Raw genomic sequence first — 21,977 nt, 5'->3', positions numbered from 1 at the left:
ATTTTTCAAAGATTTTATTCATTTATTTGACAGGCAGAGATCACAAGTAGGCAGAGAGGCAGGCAGAGAGAGAGGCTCAGCTCCCTGCTGAGCAGAGAACCCGATTCGGGGCTCAATCCCAGGCCCCTGGAATCATGACCTGAGCAGAAGGCAGAGGCTTTAACCCACTGAGCCACCCAGGTGCCCCTAGTGAGTGTAATTTTTAAAAAAAATATTTATTTATTTGAGAGAGAGTATGAGCGAGGAGAAGGCCAGAGAGAAGAGAAGATTCCCCGTGGAGCTGGGACCCGATCCTCAGACTCCAGGATCATGACCTGAGCTGGAAGCAGTCGCTTAACCAACCGAGCCACCCAGGCACCCTAGTGAGTGTAGTTTAATGTGGAAAAAAATCCACCGGCTTGAAAGAGGCGGCGTGTGCGTCAGGGCGTGGCTGCCCGCCGCCCCGCCTCCCTCGCCCCGCCCACCGCCCCGCCATCCCGCTAACCGCCGGCAGGGGGCGCGCGGCCCCCGCTCGGCTGCGGCGTCGGTCAGCCGGGAACTCCCACCGGGCCCTGCGCGCCATGGGCTGCGGGAAGAGCAAGAAGTTGAAGGCGGCCGCCCGCTCGCGTTCGGAAGTCAGCAGCCGCAGCCGCCCTGGCATCCCATCGCCAGGTACGAGCGAGGGCAAAGGCACGGCCCCAGAGCGCGGGGTCGGGCGGGCCTGGGGCGTGCGGTGACCGGGAAGCGCCCTCCAGACGGGCTGCGCCGCCCCGGAGCCCCCGGCCTCGGCCGACGCGCGCCACGCGGGGGAGCCGAGAGGCGCCGGGGGTGCCCGGGGGCCTGCGCGGAGCGGCCTCCCCAAGTTTGCCCCGCGAAGGGGCGGCCCGGCCCGTCTGTTTCTGAGAGGGCGGAAGGAGGAGCGTGCCGGCCGCGGGACCTGCCCGAAGACGCCCGGCTCCGGAGCGAGCGAGCCCGGAGGCGGTTTGGTTGCGGGCTGCTGCGCCCTTGGCTCCAAGCACCGTGTCTCGTCCGGGAAGTCACCTTCACCTCTCAAGGAGCGGGGACCCCGGGGGCAGGGGGACGGACACCAGAGCAAAGGAGCTTAAGCGCCGAGGGGCAACTTGGGCCTTTGTAACGGGAGATTCGGACTTGCTAGGTCTTGGGAGGGGCGCGCGTCCCCCCCTTAACCACACACACCCTCCGCCTTCAAGACTCATCAGATCTTCCTCTCCTCCCCCGTCTTCTCTCCCTCGAGTCTTTCCCCCTCTTGAGTCTTAGGCACATTCTGACAGCGCCGGCCCACGCTGTCCTTTCAGGGACTCCGGCGGGAAAGGCGCTTGTATTTTCTCTACGTGGCAGAAATGGCGATAATGGCTAACGGTTACCAAACACGGTCTCCAGCACTCCCCACGGATCATCTGGTTTCCCTTCACCCACAGCACTAGAAGTTAGGTGTATCCTAACCCCGACTTTGCAGGTTAAGCGGCTAAGGCACAAGACGACGATGAAACGTGCCCAAAGTTGGGCGGCAGTAAGTGGTAGAACTGGGAGGGATGCCCGCCGCTGTTGATCCAAACCCCAGATCATAATCTTGATACCGCCCCCCTCCTCACCCCCTGGATCTACAGGTGTTGAAAGTGAGACCCAGAAAAGTAACTTGCCCAAGAGATGGACTTGTTAAATGCTGTAGGCTCAATCCGTGTCTTTCCGTGGGTTACAATTTAGTTACAAGGCAGCATATGGCGAAGGGCTTAGAGGAATGGTAAAAAAGCGGCCAAGTGGGGAAGGCAACTCCCTTGGAAGAGTTGGATTTGGCAGGGGCGTCTGAGCGGGGAGCAGCTGATAAAACCATCGTGGAGACAGGGCGCATATCCTGCTGGAATTGAGGACTTGAGGTGGGGGGGGGGTGTGGAGGGAGAATGGGACAGAAGATTGAGTGGAGAGCAGCCCCTGCTCAAGACCAAGCAGCTAATTTGTGGCAGTCACTTGAGTTTCTTTCTCGTCTACACAATGGAATTTGAGTCTGTGTGTCCCAAATTTACCTTTCCTTTTCCACCTTCAGGATTTTTCCAGTGTCCATATGCTATCATTTATTTACTATTTACATCCACCTAAAAGAGTACTTTTGGGTTGAAATAAACTGTACAGGCAGAAAAGAGCAGTTGCCGTAATACAGCTTTATAACCAACCGTCCCTGCGCAGCCAGCACCCAGCTAAAGAAACATTTCCTGTACCCCAGAAGCCCCCTCATGCCTCTTACTCTCATATCAAGGGCAACCACTAGGCTTTCTAAAAGCATAAAAGTTTCACATGTTCTACATTTATTTTTGAAATAAATTAAGCACTGTTTTAAGCATTAATCTATGAAAAGTACTGCTTTGTTCTAGATATTTTCTATCTACACACAGATATGCCTCCTATTGAAATTAAAATTTTTTTTTTCATATATCACCCATAAACACTCTAGAAGCTCTCTTCCTTGAGTACCACCAATGATCTGCACACCAATTTTAGTGACATGCTGAACCACATTTTCTTAATTTCCCTCCAAATGTGAAATTACATGGTTAGGTTTCAGGGAACTGACTTCCTAAATGAGCAGCCAGATTCTAATGTGACGTTTCTGACAATCTGGGTCAAGTTGTAATGATGAAGAATGTCTTGATTAAATGACTCTTCAACCCAGCATTTATTACTTATCAGTTACTAACAACTCAGGAGTGAGCAAGGCATGATCTCAGCCCTTGAACATACAGTCTCGTTGACAGAGAGAGCACGGAAAACGCTGTGTCATCATGTGTAATCATAAAGACGTATGGGTACAAGATGCTGGCAGAGAATGGTAGTGCTTAGAGTTTCATTTATATTCCTGCCATGACACATATTCCATTCTATTTTAATTAACTTGTAAACATTTATTTTCCTGCCGGATTTGTGAGAGTTAGGAATACGTTTTGTTCATTATCTGCCACAGTCCTTGACACACTGCCTTACAGACGGTTGGGACTCGGTAAGTGTATCCATATGGTCCATATGGCAAAGGACAACTTTTTATAAGCAAGAAAAGTTTCCAAAAGCCAGTGTTACTAACATTGACCGGTGTCCCAAGCACACTGCGGAGGTGCACACAGGAGTTGTGTCTTTCGGCAATGTCAGCTTTATTCAGTCATAAAGCAGACTTAACATAATTATAAAGCAGGTTCAGGATTCCAAACTCAATAACATGTCACGATATGATAAACTTGGCCTCTCACACGGCCCACAACAAGATAACAGAATGGGTAGAAGTTAACAAACCAAATGTGAAGTCTGCCTGTGGGCGCATAGTAGAGATAAGCCTTCTCCCGGCCAGGTCAGCTCTCACACTTACTGCTTACGAGGTTCAAGCCGTGAAGGAGATCAGTCAGGCAGAGCCTTGGGTGCCTTTTTAAAGTGGTCAGATGTAGAGGGGTCACGTCTGAGGATCTGACAGTTTGCTGCAAAAATCCTCCCTTTTTAGAGTGATTTAATCAGTTTGGGCCCCTGCAGACCTTCTCTGCTTCTGCTTGTTATCAGTTCTGGGGTGTCAGCTGCTACTGGTTTCAGTGCTATCTCTTAGCTGCAGTACCCTTAAGTACTTGGGTCATCGCTTGACACAGGCCCCTGCTTGACGTGAGTGACTCCATTTTGCTCTCCACAGCCAGCTTCTCCAGTGAGGCGAGGAGACAGTGTTTGTTAGTGTGTATCCTAAGACCACCTGCAAGAGACTTAATTACTTAAAGGGTGGGTATGTGTAGGTTAAAAGTTTGTTTTCCTGGCCTCCATCCCAGACCCACTAAATCAGGTCTCCGGGTATTGGGCCAGGAATCGCCATGTTTGGTGCTGCAGGTGGTTTGAACTAAGGTCTGAGAACACGGGAGTGAGGTGTCTGAGCCAGAGTGAACCCACCTTTTCCTGGGGAGAGGCTCCTGTCCTCAGGGGTGGGGTTGAGGTTTGAGTGGAGGATGTAATAAGAGAAAATTGAAATCTGTGGTATAGAAACTAAGGTCATCCTGATTGACATGCTAGGAATACGCAGTCAGAAGATAATATTGCATAGTTTGATAGATAATTCAAGGGAAAACTTGCTCTTAGCCCATTAGCCTCATAATTTAAATAAAAGTCTTTGGTCATTGTTTGAATCTCCGCACTTGAAAGTTCACTTAATGTTTTCTGAGTATTTAAAGCTTTTAAAATTGTCTTTCTTTTTAAAAGTATATTTTGGATTTGCAGTTGGATTAGGCCCTTGAAAGAAGGGACTAACATATAAGGTTTTGGGGGGGGTTTAACCTTCATACAGTATCACTGAACATTTCATGAATGTTCCTTATAACCTGTTTTTAAGCTCTGAACTTTACTTTACTGGTAGAAACTAGTCTACTGTTGGGTCCCCCTAAAATTGGGACCCCCAATAATGGGTCCGTGATTAAAGGAGCGAGACTGATACAAAGCAAAGGTCAAGCAAAACTTTATTTCGCGCCAAGCATCAGGAATCAGACCGACCGTCAAACAGACCGGTCAGGGCCACCCCTACAGAGAGGACAACCCCCTCCCTGCTTTCCAGGCTAACTTTTATAGAGCAAAGGCCATGTGGTTGGGCCTGGCCACACACAGGTGGCCAATGAGATTGTAACACACACAGGAAACTCCACAGTGATGCTAGGTGACCAACTGAATTACAATTTACCCTAGTAGACATTTGATTTAGCCTATCACACCCTGGTTAGGATTGGCGCCAAAAGGCTCCCAAAGGGTGGGGGCCCATACTTCTTGGTAGCTAGGAGACAGTCTGTGCCCCCACTGAATGAATGTCTCCACCTGTCCTGACCCACCCTTGTATTTGGACTTTGTTACGTGGGACTGGTTTCCCAGATTTGCTTTTAAGTAAGTTCCTCTGGGCGGGGGTCAAGGTCAATTTAAACTTTACAGCAAAATGGCAGTTCAACTGGGGTGGGGCTGCTCTGGCTGAATAGGCCCTTACACTACATATGGGACACCTGGGTGGCTCAGTCAGTTAAACATCTGCCTTCAGCTCAGGTCATAATCCCAGGGTCCTGGGATCCAGTCCTGTGTCCATAGGGCTTCTTGCTCAGCAGGAACATTGCTTCTCTCTCTGTCTGCCCCTCCCCCTGCTTGTGCACACGCTCGCTCGCTCTCCCTCTCTCTCACATACACACACACACACACACACACTCACACGCACACACAGTCACACACACGCACAAACATAAATAAATAAGATCTTAATAAAAAAGCTAGTGTACATTGTACCGCTGTACATCGCTATCATGAATCTCTCTTTGAGATTCATGAAATGTAATGTTTTCATGTAATGAAAACCAGTTTGTTACCTGTTGGTCTAAATGACTGCCGTGGTTTTAGCTCTGAACTGTCAGGTGTGTTGAGAATGACTTAAAAATGTGCTACCAGCTTTCGGTCAATATTTAAAAGTTATTTTTTGGTCACAATTGAATATGCGTGTGTGTGTGTGTGTGTGTGCGTAAGGTACGTATACACAGACCCATACACTTCAGATGTCAGTGTCTACTGGATGAAAAGCTGAGCGGAGCAGGTGTTGAGATGTGGGCTAGACTGAGGATCAGCTTGCGAGGAGAAGAATGAGCAGGCCACCATTGTGGGATTAAAGGTTTAAATTCACTGCAAGGACAGGCAGGTAACAATAGAGAGCAGTGGAGACTGGCATGAACAGGGGACAGAATGTGATAAAAGGGGCCCGGCTCTCCTTTGTGGGGTGGGAGGATGACTCTCGGGTTGCCAGAACTTCAGATTTTTTTCCAGAGAAACTAGAAATCCATATTTATGTATTGTTTTTGTGACTTCTTCCCATTCGTAAATGTCAGCAATAATTCAGTCAAATAAAACACTGAGGGCCAAACAAGATCGGGTCGCAGGTCATTATGGTCTGAGAATCTGTAGTGTGAAGCTGGCATATGTCAAGGAAAAAAAGGAGGGGGCCTTTTGAATGTGTGGAGAAGTAGCCAGGGCAGAACACAGCTTTCCTACATAGCAACGCAGCACAGAGAATGACTAAATGAACAATGTAATGACCGAAGTATGATTTTTCAAAAAGTTAAAAACATGATTCTTGTAAAAAATAAGATGAACATACGTAAAAAATTTATTAAACAATGTATGAAGGAATCAGTAGGTGGTAAAGCTACTGATTTGAAGGAGAAACCAAGGAATAGAGACTCAATCAGTAAAAGAATTTCTGAATTGAATTTCCTAGGAGTTCCAAAACTGGTTAATGTCCTACAGGGCAACAAAACTGTCACCTCTGGTATTACTGGAGAGATGCATATAAGTTATCATAAAACGTTCCTGGGGCCACCCGGCTGGCTTAGTGGGTAGAGCATGTGACTCTTGATCTCACGGATGTGAATTCGAGCCCATACTGGGTGTAGAGATTACTTAAAAATAATGTCTTTAGGGCACCTGGGTGGCCAGTAGGTTAAAGCCTCTGCCTTCACCTCAGGTCATGATCCCAGAGTCCTGGGATCAAGCCTGGCATGGGCTCTCTGCTCAGCAGGGAGCCTGCTTCCCCCTCTCTCTCTGACTGCCTCCGAGGCCACCTACTTGTGATCTCTGTCAAATAAATAAATAAATAAAATCTTAAAAAAAATTAAAAAACAACAAAACTTCAGTGTCTGGACACTAATGAAATAGTAAATAACAAAGTCAAGAACAGGTACATTCTCTTAAAGGATTGAATGATCCTTCAGTGGGCGAGTTAAACAATGTCCCAGTATGACATTGAAATGCCATTGTCGTCCTCTTCTTTTTTTTTTTTTTTTTTTTTAAATATTTTATTTATTTGACAGAGAGAGATCACAAGTAGGCAGAGAGGCAGGCAGAGAGAGAGAGGAGGAAGCAGGCTCCCTGCTGAGCAGAGAGCCCGATGCGGGACTCGATCCCAGGACCCTGAGATCATGACCTGAGCCGAAGGCAGCGGCTTAACCCACTGAGCCACCCAGGCGCCCCTCGTCCTCTTCTTATTTCCAAGTTTTGGATACTTTTTTTCTTTTTCTTTCTTTCTTTTTTTTTTTTTAAGATTTTATTTATTTATTTGACAGAGAGAGATACAGCAAGAGAGGGAACACAAGCAGGGGAGGTGGGAGAGGGAGAAGCAGCCGAGCAGGGATCCCGATGTGGGGCTCCATCCCAGGACCCTGAGATCATAACCTGAGCCAAAGGCAGACACTTAACTGCTGAGCCACCCAGGCGCCCCTTGGGTACTTTTTCTTAAGATCGTGGATATTATACCATAGTTATGATTACTGTGGAGTTACTGCTCACTTACTTCATGGTATTTTAAGCCGCTCATTTCTCCCTCCTCAGTGGGCTGCCCAAATTCAACTAACTTTTCAGCTATGTGCTGCAGCCTGCAAAAAAACCCGCACTGGGAGCATAGTGAGGACTTGCGCCTCTCTCTCCAGTTAATGTTTGTTTCATCGAGTGCTTTATCACAAGGATTGTCTCTGAAGTGGGTACCGCGCTCTTGGTTATGGTGTTTGCTTTAGGTTTATTGAAGTAATTGTATGCATTTGAGGAACGGCTAGGGTTTTTTTTTTTTTTTCCTTTTCTTTGATGTATGCTGTGAGATCAAAGAAGAAATTGGGGTGGGGGTAGTAGAAGGAACTAGAACTTGGTAAGCGGCTCTCTATCCCATCCGGTTTAGTCAGAAATGTAATGCTGGGCTAAGCAGTCTTTATGTTGGGAGAGTAGGAAGTGAGGTTTCCTTGTACCTGTTTGTAGTAGGGATCCCTGGGATCTTTCTGGGTGCGCTTTGATCTGCTAGACTGGAAGTATGGTGCTCAGGGTTTGATCTGGCTGATCTGGCTGGGTTGGGGTGTCCAGGCCAGCATGGAATGAGACAGAAGCTGAACAGGGATCTGGTCCTCAGCTAGGCAGAGGAATAGCAGTAATAGCTCTCTGGTATCACTAAGAGGCAGCTGAGGGTAGAGATGGCAAGGAGGGAGGAGAAAGCTTGGGCCACGTGTGTCTGGCAGCTGGTTTTCAGGCACAACTACCGAAACACACTTGCTGAAGAGTGCTAATTGTATTTATTAAAGCAACACAACAAAACAAAGTCAAATCAACATCTTTGGCTCTGGGTGTGGGTGGACTAGTATGGAAAGGAGAGGGAGAAGATTCTTTTTTTTTTTTTTTTTAAGATTTTATTTATTTGACAGACAGAGATCACAAGTAGACAGTGAGGCAGTCAGAGAGAGAGGAGGAAGCAGACGCCCTGCTGAGCAGAGCAGAGAGCCTGATGCGGGCTCAATCCCAGGACTCGAGGATCAAGTCCTGAGCCGAAGGCAGAGGCTTTAACCCACTGAACCACCCAGGCACCCCAGAAGATTCTTTTTTTTAGGATTGATTGACTTTTACTTTATTTATAAAAGATTTTATTTATTTTTTTGACACAGAGACAGCAAGAGAGGGAATACAAGCATGGGGAGTGGGAGAGGGAGAAGCAGGTTTCCCACTGAGCAGGGAGCCGGATTCGGGGCTCAATCCCAGGACTCTGGGATCATGACCCAAGCCGAAGGCAGACGCCTAACAACTGAACCAACCCAGGCGCCCCTGATTTATTTTTAGGGAGAAATAGCACATGAACCGGGGAGGGGGTTTCTGGAGCCAATTCCCCCGCTAAGTGGGAAGTCTGATGCAGGGCTTGATCCCATAATACATGAGATGATAACCTGCGCTGAAACCAAGAGTCGGATGCTTAACTGACTGAGCCACCGAGGCGCCCCAGGAGGGGGTACATTTTTTTAAAAAATTGTATGTCAAAAAAAAGTTGTATGTCAAATCTTTTCTTTTTCCATAGGTACTGATTAATAATAATTCCTACCAGATTAGACCAATGCTGGAACTCCTAGTGAAGTTTCTTTTAAAAACAAAAGACCTTTGACAGGGTAGGCCTCTTTTAAGCCCTTCTCTCTTGCATTTGGGTAATTTTTTTTTTTTTTCCTGTTCGCTGACCTTGCCAAGCTCCCTTATTCATCTGTTCTTGAACATTTGGTTTTCTGCCTGGAATACTCTCCCTTCTCATCTTTGCTGCGCACACTCTCCTTACCCATCAAGACCCATTCCAAATGACAATTCTGTGATTCCGAAGTAGAGTTAGTGTTGCCCTTTGTGGACTCCTATGGCCCTTTCCATTCCTGTTCTCGGACATCTGGTGCATTGTTTAGTGTGTTCTACGAGACTGACTTCCCAGGGCAAGGAAGTCTTGCTCAGAGTTGAAGTCCCTGTTTGGGATGGTGTATCATGGCACATAGTAGATGCTCAATAAATGCTTGAATGAAGTGAGACAAGTTATTCCCTTCTATCTGATATTTTCCTCCTTCCTTCCTTCCTTCTTGAGGGAGAGTGAGAGAGAGCCCATGCACCCATACAAACATGGGAGGAGCAGAGGGAGAGGGAGAGAGAGAATCTTAAGCAAGCTCCATGCTGAGAATGGGGCCTGAGTCAGGGCTTGGTCTCATGACCCCGAGGTCATGACCTGAGCAGAAACCAAGAGTTGGATGTTTAACCAACCAAGTCAACCAGGCACCTAACTGTCTGATTTTTCTATCCCAGTAACAGTCAACCCAGGACCATCTTTTTTTTCCCTTGGAAACTTCCTTTATCTAATTCTCTTTTCCCAACTCTTTGGAATCCTACAAATGGGACATCTCAGGCAGGTAGAATTACCAATGTCATGTCCACAAGATCAATTGTGTCCCTGGAGTATAACCTTGAACTGACTGGAAGAACTTGATATAAAACAACTTGGCTTCCAAGGTGGGTCCCCAGTATAGTCACCGTCATTACAATGATGGTGTATTTGAGGGCTGCTTATTGAGAGTATGGCTCCACAAGTCACTTGAGGGGCAATGGGAAGAGAATTAGAGTCAAGAAGACAAAGTTCTAGTTCTTCTTGTACCATCAAGTAGCTGTATGATCTTAGAGAAGTTCCATAGCGTTTCTGGGCCTTGATTTCTATTCCAAAATGAAGTCCTTTCCAGTTCCAATATTCTGCCTATCTGTCTCCCAGGAACGTTAATCATCGAGTCCCCAAATACATAGGAAAGGTAATAATTCCAAATAAAAATACCTAGCATTTTATAGGATTCCACAATAGACAAGGTAATTTCACATGTATTATCTAAGACATGTCTTTTTTCTGGTCTTGGCTGCTAGAATGCATGCCTGACTAACTACTAAGATTTTAACTCATTCACTTCATTTTATGTGGGCAAGTCAGTAACTTCTGACATAGCAGGAAAGAACTTGCTTTAAAGTAATAAATACACTAAGATCCAAATAATGTCTTCATTTCATTTTTAAAAGATTTGAGGAGAGGAGTGTGCATAAATTCAAGTATATTTCTAGAACCCATTCTCTGAAAGGAACGATCCTTAAATTCATGTCCCTCTTCTACATAGTAAGATCTCTATTGAGTCTTGTTGTTGTTGTTGTGTTTTTTGTTTTTTGTATTTTTTTAAAAATATTATTTATTTATTTGACAGAGAGAGATCACAAATAGGCAGAGAGGCAGGCAGAGAGAGAGAGGAGGAAGCGGGCTCCCTGCTGCGGGACTCGATCCCAGGACCCTGAGAACATGACCTGAGCTGAAGGCAGTGGCTTACCCCACTGAGCCACCCAGGCGCCCTTTTTTTTTGTATTTTAAAGATTTTATTTATTTATTTGACAGAGACAGCGAGAGAGGGAGCACAATCAGGGGGAGTGGGAGAGGAAGAAACAGGCTTCCCGCTGAGCAGGGAGCCTGATGCGGGCTGTCCTTTTGTGGACACAGCCAACCCCCACTTCTAATTTCTGAGAACCACTATCTGTTCTCCATCATTTGCATTTTTAGGAATGTCATTTAAATAGAATTACACAATAGGTAACCTTTTGAGATTTTTTTTCCCCACATGGTATAATGCTTAGAGGCTCATCCAATTTATTGTGTGAGTAATAATAAACTACAGTTTATTCCATTTTATTGCATTTTTAAAAATATTTTATTTATTTATTTGACAGACAGAGATTACAAGTAGGCAGAGAGGCAGGCAGAGAGAGAGGAGGAAGCAGGCTCCCTGCTGAGCAGAGAGCCCGATGTGGGGCTCGATCCCAGGACCCTGGGATCATGACCTGAGCTGAAGGCAGAGACTTAACCCACTGAGCCACCCAGGCGCCCTCATTTTATTGCATTTATTAACTTTGTGTGAATGTACCATAATTTACCTTTCATTCATTGAAGGTTATTTGGGTTGTTATCCTTTTTAAATTATAACTAAAACTACTATAAACATTTGTATAATTGTTTTTAAAAATTGAGATATAACTAGCATACCATAAAAATCACATTTAAAAGTACAGAGTTCAGTGTGCAACCATGTAATAATTTTCACTACCCTCAGAAGAAACCCTGTACCCATTGCCAGTAAATACTAGCCACCCCCACCCTACCAGCCCTGTCAACCACCAGTCTGCCTTCTGCCTCTATAGATTTGCATCTTCTGGACGTTTCAAAGAAACTGAATCATGTACTGTATATTCTTTTGTGACTGGCTTCTTTCACTTAATATTTTTCAAGCTTTATCATGCTATAGCATGATCTCCTTTTGTTGCCAAATAATACTCCCTTGTAGGATACACCACATTTTATTTATTCATCAGTTGATGGACACTTGGGTTGTTTTTACTTTTTAGCAGTTATGTATAATGCAGCTAAAAACAGTGTACAAGTTTTGTGGGGGCACGTTTTCTTTTTGGGGGTTATATACTTTAAAATTTGAATTGCTGAATCATAAGATAACTGCATTTAACTTTTGGAACAGTTGCCAAGCTGTTTTCCAAAGGGTCCACACCATTTTACATTCTCACCAGTGATGTATGAGAGCTCCAAATTCTCCACATCCTTGCTAACACTTGTTATTATCTGGCTTTTTTATTATAGCTATGCAAGTGGTTGTGATGTGGCAGCTCACTGTGGTTTTGATCTGCATTTCCCTAATGACTAGATGTTGAATATCATTTTATGTGCTTATCGATGATTTATATATCTTCTTTGAAACAATTTCTATTCAAACCCTCTTCCCATTTTGTGATGGGCTATTTGTCTTCTTATTGCTGAGTTCCAAGAGTTTTTTTTTTAATGTATTTTAGAGACAAGTCCTTTATCAGATATTTGATTTGCAAATATTTTCTCCTATTCTGGAGGTTGTTTTTTTTATTACTCAATGGTGTCTTTTGAAGCAGAAAACTTTTAAAATTTTGATGAAGTCCAATGTGTTGTTTTCTTTTGTTGCTTGTGCTTTTGATGTTGTATCTAAGAAACCACCCAAGGTCACAAAGACTTACTATCATGTTTTTTCCTAAGAACCTTATAGTTTTGTAAAAAAAATGTTTAAGAGTGACTTATTTATTTAGAGAGAGCCCAAGTGAGAAGAGCAAAGGGAGAGAGAGAGAGAATCTCAAGCAGAGTCCACACTAAGGGTGGAGCCTGACACAGGGTTCAGTCTTATGACCCTGGACCATGACCTGAGCTGAAACCAAGAGTTTAGTACTTAGGAGCACCTGGGTGGCTCAGTCCTTAAGTGTCTGCCTTCAGCTCAGGTCATGATCCCAGCATCCTGGGATTAAGCCCCAAGTAGGGCTCTCTGCTCAATGGGAAGCCTGCTTCTCCCTCCCCATCTCCCCCTGCTTGTGTCACCCCTGCTCTGTCAAATTAGAAAAAAAAAAAAAGATTTGGGCACTTAACCATCTATGCCACTCAGGTGCCCCCAAGTTTTTATAGTTTTAAGTCTTATATTGTATGAGATATCTTGAGTTAATTTTTTACATATGGTATGAGGAAAGGGTCCAAGTTCATTCTTTTTTTTTTTTTTTTAAGATTTTATTTATTTATTTGTCAGAGAGAGAGGGAGAGAAAGCGAGCACAGGCAGACAGAGAGGCAGGCAGAGGCAGAGGGAGAAGCAGGCTCCCTGCCGAGCAAGGAGCCCGATGTGGGACTCGATCCCAGGACACTGGGATCATGACCTGAGCTGAAGGCAGCTGCTTAACCAACTGAGCCACCCAGGCGTCCCCAAGTTCATTCTTTTGTATGTGGATATCGAGTTATGTCAATGCCATTTGCTGAAAAGACAACCCTTTCCCCATTGGATTGTCTTGACACCCTTGTGCAAGATCAATACAATAGTTTATTTCTGGAGTCTCAATTCTATTGCACTGATCTGTATGTAGATGTATGCTAGCCTCACACTATCTTGATTACTATTGATCTACAGTGAGTTTTGAAATTAGGGAAATCAGAGAGTGTGAGTACTCCCACTTTGTTCTTTCTCAAGGTTGTTTTGGCATTTCTGGTTCCCTTGTACTTCCATATGAATTTTAGTATCAGCTTGTCAATTTCTACAAAAAAGACATCTAGGATTTTGATAAGGACTGCATTGAGTCTATATACTGCCATCTTAACAATGCTAAGTCTTACAGTGAACTTGAGATGTGTTTCATTTAGTTAGTTCTTTAAATTCTTTCAGTGATGTTTTGTACTTTTCAAAGTGCAGGTCTTGCACTCTTATTAAACTTTTAACCAAATAGTTTATTCTTTTTGAGGTTGTTATAAATGGGAAAAAAATGCTTGCCTAATTTCATTTTCGGATTGTTCATATATAAGAATATAATTGATTTTTCTGTTTCAACCTTATATATTACAACCTTGCAGAACTTGCTTATTTATTCTAAGAGAGGGGTGTGTGTGTGTGTGTGTGTGTGTGTGTGTTTTCCTGAGGATTTTCTACATAGAAAGTTGTATTATCTGTGACTATAGATAGTCTTATTCTTTCTTTTCAACTTGGATACTTTTTATTTCTTTGCCTAATTGCCCTGGCTATAATTCTGAGTACAGTGTTGAATAGAAGACAAGAGCGATCATCCTTATCTTGTTCCTGATATTGGGGGAAAGCATTCCATCTTTCACCATTAAGTATGATGTTAGCTGTGTTTTTTCATAGGTGGCCTTTATCAGGTTGAGAAAGTTTCCTTCTATGCTTAGTGTGTTGAGTATTTTTTTAATCATGAAAGATTATTAGATTTTGTCAAATGTTTTTCCTGCATCTATTGAAATGATCATGGGGTTTTTGTCTTTTATTCTATTCATATAAGGTTACATCAGTTGATATTTTTCATATGTTATCAACCTGTGCAAAGTTAATACTGGGATAAATGCCACTTGGTCATTGATATATAATTATTTCCATGTTGCTGGATTTATTTTGCTAATATTTTGTGAAGGATTTTTGTGTTGATAGGGAATCTTGCTCTTTGTTTTTCTTTTCATGTAATGTCCTTTTTTGGTTTTCAGGGTAATAGTGGTCTCATACATTGAGTTGGGAAGTGTTCCTTACTTTTCTGTTTTTTTGGAAGTTTATGACAATTTGGTATTAATTCTCCTCTGGATGTTTGTTAGATTCACTAATGAGGGATGCCTGGGTGGTTCAGTTGGTTAAGCATCTGTATTTGGCTCAGATCACGATCCCAGGGTCCTGGGATGGAGTCCTGCATTGGGCTCCTTGCTCAGCGGGGAGCCTGCTTCTCCCTCTCTCTCTGCCTGAGGCTTCCCCTGCTTGTGCGCTCTTACTCTCTCTCTCACTCTCTCAAATAAATAAATAAAATCTTGAAAAGATATTTGATGGGGCACCTGGGAGGCTGAAATGGTTGAGTCTCTGCCTTCCATTCAGGTCATGACTTCAGGATCCTGGAATCAAGTCCCTTATCAGGCTCCCTGCTTAGTGGAGAGTCTGCCTCTCCCCCAGCTCATGCTGTCTCTTGTGCTCTCTCTTCCTCTCTCAAATAAATAAATACAATCTTAAAAGAAAAAAAAATTCACTAATAAAGTAATCTGAGCATAGGTTTTTCTTTGTGGAAAGATTTCTTTCTTTCTTTTTTTTTTTTTTTAATATTATTTATTTATTTGACAGAGATCACAAGTAGGCAGGGGGGTGGGGAGCAGGCTCCCTGTTGAGCAGAGAGCCAGATGCGGGGCTCGATCCCAGGTCCTGGGATCATGACCCGAGCTGAAGGCAGAGGCTTTAACCCACTGAGCCACCCAGGTGCCCCAATGTGGAAAAATTTCTTGATTATTGACTCAACTCTTCACTTGTTATAGGTCTATTCAGACTTGCATTTCTTCTTGAGTCAGTTTAGGTAACACACCTTTCTAGGACTTTGTCCATTTCATGAAGATATGTTGGCATACAATTGATCGTGGGTTTTTAAAAAATTAACATATAATATATTATTAGCCCGAGGGGTACAGGTCTGTGAATTGCCAGGCTTACACACTTCACAGCACTCACTATAGCACATACCTTCCCCAATATCCGTAAACCAGCCACCCTCTTCCTATCCCCCTCCCCCCGGCAACCCTCAGTTTGTCTTGTGAGGTTAACAGTCTCTTATGAGTTTGTCTCCCTCCTGATCCCATCTTGTTTCATTTTTTCCTTCCCTACCCCCCAAACCCCACACTTTGCCTCTCAACTTCCTCAAATCAGGGAGATCATATGATAATTGTCTTTCTCTGATTGACTTATTTCGCTCAGCATAATATCCTCTAGTTCCATCCACATTGTTGCAAATGGCAAATTTCATTTCTTTTGATGGCTGCATAGTATTCCATAGTATAGGTATACCACATCTCCTTTATCCATTCGTCTGCTGATGGACATCTAGGTTCTTTCCATAGTTTGGCTATTGTAGACATTGCTGCTATAAACATTCAGGTGCACGTGCCCCTTCGGATCACTACAGTTGTATCTTTAGGGTAAATACCCAGTAGTGCGATTGCTGGGTCATAGGGTAGCTCTATTTTCAACTTTTTGAGGAACCTCCATGCTGTTTTCCAGAGTGGCTGCACCAGCTTGCGTTCCCACCAACAGTGTAGGAGGGTTCCCCTTTCTCAGCATCCTTGCCAGCATCTGTCATTTCCTGACTTGTTAATTTTAGCCATTCTGACTGGCGTGAGGTGATATCTCATTGTGGTTTTGATTTGTATTTCCCTGATGCCGAGTGATGTGGAGCACTTTTTCATGTCTCTGTTGGCCATCTGGATGTCTTCTTTGCAGAAATACCTGTTCATGTCCTCTGCCCATTTCTTGATTGGATTATTTGTTCTTTGGGTGTTGAGTTTGGTAAGTTCTTTATAGACTGTGAATACTAGCCCTTTATCTGATATGTTGTTTGCAAATATCTTTTCCCATTCTTGTCAGTTCTCTTTGATTTTGTTGACTGTTTCCTTTGCTGTACAAAAGCTTTTGATCTTGATGAAGTCCCAATAGTTCATTTTTGCCCTTGCTTCTCTTGCCTTTCCTGATATTTCTAGGAAGAAGTTGCTGCAGCTGAGGTCAAAGAGGTTGCTGCCTGTGTTCTCCTCAAGGATTTTGATAGATTCCTTTCTCACGTTGAGGTCTCTCCTCCATTTTTATTCTATTTTTGTGCATGGTGTAAGGAAATCGTCCAGTTTCATTTTTGTGCATGTGGCTGTCCAATTTTCCCAACACCATTTGTTGAAGAGACTGTCTTTTTTCCATTGGATATTCTTTCCTGCTTTATGAAGCATTAGTTGAACAAAACAAAACAAAACATTAGTTGAACATAGAGTTGAGGGTCTATTTCTGGGCTCTCTATTCAGTTCCATTGATCTATGTATCTGTTTTTGTGCTATAACCATACACACAAGATGATGACAGCTTTGTGATAGAGCTTGAAGTCTGGAACAGTGATGCCACCAACTTTGGCTTTCTTTTTCAACATTCTTCTGGCTATTCAAGGTCTTTTCTTGTTCCCTATAAATTTTAGGATTCTTTGTTCCATCTCTTTGAAAAACATTGATGGTATTTTGATAGGGATTGCATTAAACGTGTAGATTGCTTTAGGTGGCATCGACATTTTCACAATATTTGTTCTTCTAATCCATGAGCATGGAACATTTTCCCCATTTCTTTGTGTCTTTCTTAATTTCTTTCACGAGTGCTTTATAGTTTTCTGAGCACGGATTCTTTGCCTCTTTGGTTAGGTTTATTCCTAGGTATCTTATGGTTTTGGGTGCAATTGTAAATGGGATTGACTCCTGAATTTTTCTTTCTTCTGTCTTATTGTTGGTGTATAAAAATGGAACTGATTTCTGTGCATTGATTTTATATCCTGACACTTTACTGAATTCCTGTATAAGTTCTAGCAGATTTGGAGTGGAGTCTTTTGGGTTTTCCACATGAAGTATCATATTGTCTTCAAAGAATGATAGTTTGACTTCTTCTTTGCCAGTTTGGATGCCTTTAATTTCTTTTTGTTGTCTGATTGCTGAGGCTAGGACTTCTAGTACTATGTTGAGTAGCAGTGGTGATAATGGACATCCCTGCTGTGTTCCTGACCTTATGGAAAAGCTCTCAGTTTTTCTCCATCGAGAATTATACTTGCTGTGGGTTTTTCATAGATGGCTTTGATGATATTGAGGTATGTACCCTCTATCCCTACACTTTGAAGAGTTTTGATCAAGAAAGGATGCTGTCAAATGCTTTTTGGATCTTCTTTGTCAAATGCTTTTTCAGCATCTATTGAGAGTATCATATGGTTCTTGTTCTTTCTTTTATTAATGTATTATATCACATTGATTGTTTGTGGATGTTGAACCAACCCTGCAGCCCTGGAATAAATCCCACTAGGTCGTGGTGAATAATCCTTTTAATGTACTGTTGAATCCTATTGGCTAGTATTTTGGTGAGAATTTTCACATCTGTGTTCATCAAGGATATTGGCCTGTAATTATCTTTTTTGATGGGGTCTCTGTCTGGTTTTGGGATCAAGGTAATGCTGGCCTCATAAAATGAGTTTGAAGTTTTCTTTCCATTTCTATTTTTTGGAACAGTTTCAGGAGAATAGGTATTAATTCTTCTTTAAATGTTTGGTAGAATTCCCCTGGGAAGCCGTGTGGCCTGGGCTCTTGTTTGTTGGGAGATTTTTGGTGACTTCTTCAATCTCCTTACTGGTTATGGATCTGTTCAGGTTTTCTGTTTCTTCCTGGTTCAGGTTTGGCATTTATATGTCTCTAGGAATGCATCCATTTCTTCCAGATTGTCAAATTTGCTGGTGTATAGTTGCTCATAATATGTTCTTATAATTGTTTTTATTTCTTTGGTGTTGGTTGTGATCTTTCCTCTTTTATTTGTGATTTTATTTATTTGGGTCCTTTTTCTTTTCTTTTTGATAAGTCTGGCCAGGGGTTTATCAATCTTATTAATTCTTTCAAAGAATGGGCTCCTACTTTTGTTGATTTGTTCTACTGGTTTTTTTTTTTTTGTTTCTATTTCATTGACTTCTGCTCTGATCTTTATTATTTCTCTTCTCCTGCTGGGTTTAGGCTTTCTTTGCTGTTCTTTCTGCAGCTCCCTTAGGTGTAGGGTTAGGTTGTGTATTTGAGACCTTTCTTGTTTCTGGAGAAAGGGTTGTATCACTATATATTTTCCTCTCAGGACTGCCTTTGCTGTGTCCCACAAATTTTGAACAGTTGTGTTGTCATTATCATTTGTTTCCATGAATTTGTTCAATTCTTCTTTAATTTCCTGGTTGACCCAGTCATTCTTCAGTAGGATGCCCTTTAGCATCCATGTATTTGGGTTCTTTCCAACTTTCCTCTTGTGATTGAGTTCTAGCTTCAGAGCACTGTGGTTTGAAAATACGCAGGGAATGATCCCAATTTCTGCATACCGGTTGAGACCTGATTTGTGACCCAGGATGTGATCTATTCTGGAGACTGTTCCATGTGCACTAGAGAAGAATGTGTATTCTGTTGTTTTGGGATGGAATGTTCTGAATATATCTGTGATGTCCTTCTAGTCCATTGTGTCATTTAAGGCCCTTATTTCCTTGTTGATCTTTTGCTTAGATGATCTGTCCATTTTAGTGAGGGGGGTGTTAAAGTCCCCTACTATTGTTGTATTATTGACAATGTGTTTCTTTGATTTTGTTATTAATTGGTTTATATAGTTGGCTGCTCCCATGTTAGGGGCATAGAAATTTAAAACTGTTAGATTTTCTTGTTGGAAAGACCCTTTGAATATGATATAGTGTCCTTCCTCCTCTCTTATTATAGTCTTTGGTTTAAAATCTAATTGATCTGATATAAGGATTGCCACACGTGCTTTCTTTTGATGTCCATTAGCATGGTAAATTGTTTTCCACCCCCTCACTTTAAATCTAGAGGTGACTTTGGGTCTAAAATGAGTATTTTATAGACAGCATATTAATGGATTTTTTTTTTTATCCATTCTGATACCCTGTGTCTTTTGATTGGGGCATTTAGCCCATTAACATTCATAGTAACTATTGAAAGAAATGAATTTAGTTTCATTGTATTGCCTTTAAGGTGACTGTTACTGTATATTGTCTCTATTCCTTTCTGGTCTACTACTTTTAGGCTCTCTCTTTGCTTAGAGGACCACTTTCAATATTTCCTGTAGGGCTGGTTTGGTGTTTACAAATTCTTTTAGTTTTTGTTTGTTCATCTCTCCTTCTATTTTCAGTGATAACCTAGCTGGATATAGTATTCTTGGCTGCATGTTTTGAATATATTCATACCAGTTCTCCCTGGCCTGCCAGGTCTCTGTGGATCAGTCTGCTACCAATCTAATATTTTTACCATTGTATGTTACAGGCTTCTTGTCCCAGGTTGCTTTCAGGATTTTCTCTTTATCACTAAGACTTGTAAGTTTTACTATTAGATGACAGGGTGTGGACCTATTTTTGATTTTGAGGGGGGTTCTCGGTGCTTCCTGGATTTTGATGCTTGTTCCCTTTGCCATATTACGGAAATTCTCTACAATAATTCACTCCAATATACCTTCTGCCTCTCTCTCTCTTTCTTCTTCTTCTGGGATCTCAATTATTCTAATATTGTTTTGTCTTATGGTATCACTTATCTCTCGAATTCTCCCCTCGTGGTCCAGTAGTTGTTTGTCTCTCTTTTGCTCAATGTCTTTATTCTCTGTCATTTGGCCCTCTATATCACTAATTCTCTCTTCTGCCTCATTTATCCTAGCAGTAAGAGCTTCCATTTTTGATTGCACCTCATTAATAGCTTTTTTAAATTTCATCTTGGTTAGATTTTAGTTCTTTTATTTCTCCAGAAAGGGCTTTTGTTTTTCCAGACAGGGTTTCTCTAATATCTTCCATGCCTTTTTCGAGCCCAGCTAGAGCCTAAAGAATCGTCATTCTGAACTCTAGACCTGACATATTACCAATGTTACATGTTGATTAGGTCCCTAGCCTTTGGTACTGGCTCTTGTTCTTTTTTTTGTGGTGAGTTTTTCTGCCTTGTCATTTTATCCAGATAAGAACATATGAACAAGAGAATAAAATACTATAAGGGTGGCAAAGACTCCAGAAAAATGTATGCTAACCAAATCAGAAGAGACCCCAAATCAGGGGGAGAAGTAAGGGGGTAAAAAGAAGTTTAAAAAATTTTTTTTAAAATATTTTATTTATTTGACAGAGAGAGGTCACAAGTAGGCAGAGAGGCAGGCAGAGAGAGAGGAGGAAGCAGGCTCCCTGCTGAGCAGAGAGCCCGATGCGGGACTCGATCCCAGGACCCTGAGATCATGACCTGAGCCGAAGGCAGCGGCTCAACCCACTGAGCCACCCAGGCGCCCTAAAAATTTTTTTTTTAATTTAAAAAATACATGTTTATTAGACTGGTGAATAGAACAGAGCCACCCACTTGATTTTGGGTGTATTTTGGTCTCTTAGAAGAAACTACCTCCCAAAATTTTAGAAAAAGAAAAACTTATATATATACAATAATAAGGATAAACACGATGAAGGGATGAAATATGACTGTAAGGATAAAAAATTTTTTAAAATTCTAAAAAAGGAATTGATAAGATAAATTGGTTGGAAAAAGAAAGAAAATGAAAGTAGAGAGGATTTGCTAAGGTTAGATACTAGAACAAAGCCCTGTGCTAGATTTAGGGTATATTTTGATCTATTAGAAGAAATTGTATCCCAGGATTTTTTAGAAGACAAAACCTCTATCTATACAAAAATTAAAATTAGATACAATGAAGGATAAAATATGACTATAATAATGAATGTTTAAAAAGATTTTTTAAAGAAAGGTATTATTAAGAAAAACTAGTTAAAAATGTTAAAAGAGGAAAGAGGAAAAGTTTAAAAAAATTAGAATAAGAAAAAAAAATTTTTAATTTAATTAACTTTGCAAGACTAAAGAATCATGGGGAGAAAGCCATGAATTCCATGCTTTGCTTTCCCCTCATATGGAATGATCATGGGTTTTTTGTTTGTTTTTGTTTTGTTTTTTAAGACCATTAATATGGTAGATTACACTGATTGAATTTTTAATATTAGATCAGCCTTGTACCCCTAGGATAAATGCCATTAGCTCATGATATATATATATATATATATATTATATGTTGCTGGACTTAATTTGCCATTATTTTGTTGAGGAATTTTGTATCTTTGATTATGAGGGATATTGGTCAATATTCTTCGTGTTTTTTTTTAAGATTTTATTTATTTATTTGATAGAGAGAGATCACAAGTAGATGGAGAGGCAGGCAGAGAGAGAGAGAGAGAGAGAGAGAGAGATGGAATCAGGTTCCCTGCTGAGCAGAGAGCCTGATGCGGGACTCGATCCCAGGACCCTGAGATCATGACCTGAGCCAAAGGCAGCGGCTTAAACCACTGAGCCACCCAGGCGCCCGGTCAATATTATTCTCAACTTGTAATATCCTTATCTAATTTGGGTGTCAGGGTAATACTGGCCTCATAAAATGAGTCAGAAAATAATCCTTCCTCTTGTATTTTCTGGACAAGATTGTTTAGATTAGTAGAGTGTCTTTTATTAATTTTTTTGTCCTCCTGGTATGCTTTGATATGTGTGTATGTGTGT

The 21,977-nt window shown here is 42.0% G+C and overlaps 1 protein-coding gene across 1 annotated transcript in view; it reads left to right on the top strand.

The window, feature by feature from the left end:
• The first annotated feature begins 602 nt into the window (after positions 1-602).
• The window catches only part of TXNRD1 (thioredoxin reductase 1), a 127,211-nt gene continuing 105,836 nt past the window's right edge, over positions 603-21,977 (top strand). Inside the window, exon 1 of the mRNA XM_044226880.1 lies at positions 603-651. The gene's annotated coding sequence lies outside the window, so the exon portion shown is untranslated. The remainder of the gene's footprint in view (positions 652-21,977) is intronic.

This window comes from Neovison vison, chromosome 12, assembly GCF_020171115.1.
Source record: "Neovison vison isolate M4711 chromosome 12, ASM_NN_V1, whole genome shotgun sequence".
In the NCBI taxonomy this organism is placed as follows: Eukaryota; Metazoa; Chordata; class Mammalia; order Carnivora; family Mustelidae; genus Neogale; species Neogale vison.
Note: the sequence above shows the minus strand (reverse complement) of the source record. Positions and strands in the feature narration are given on the sequence as shown.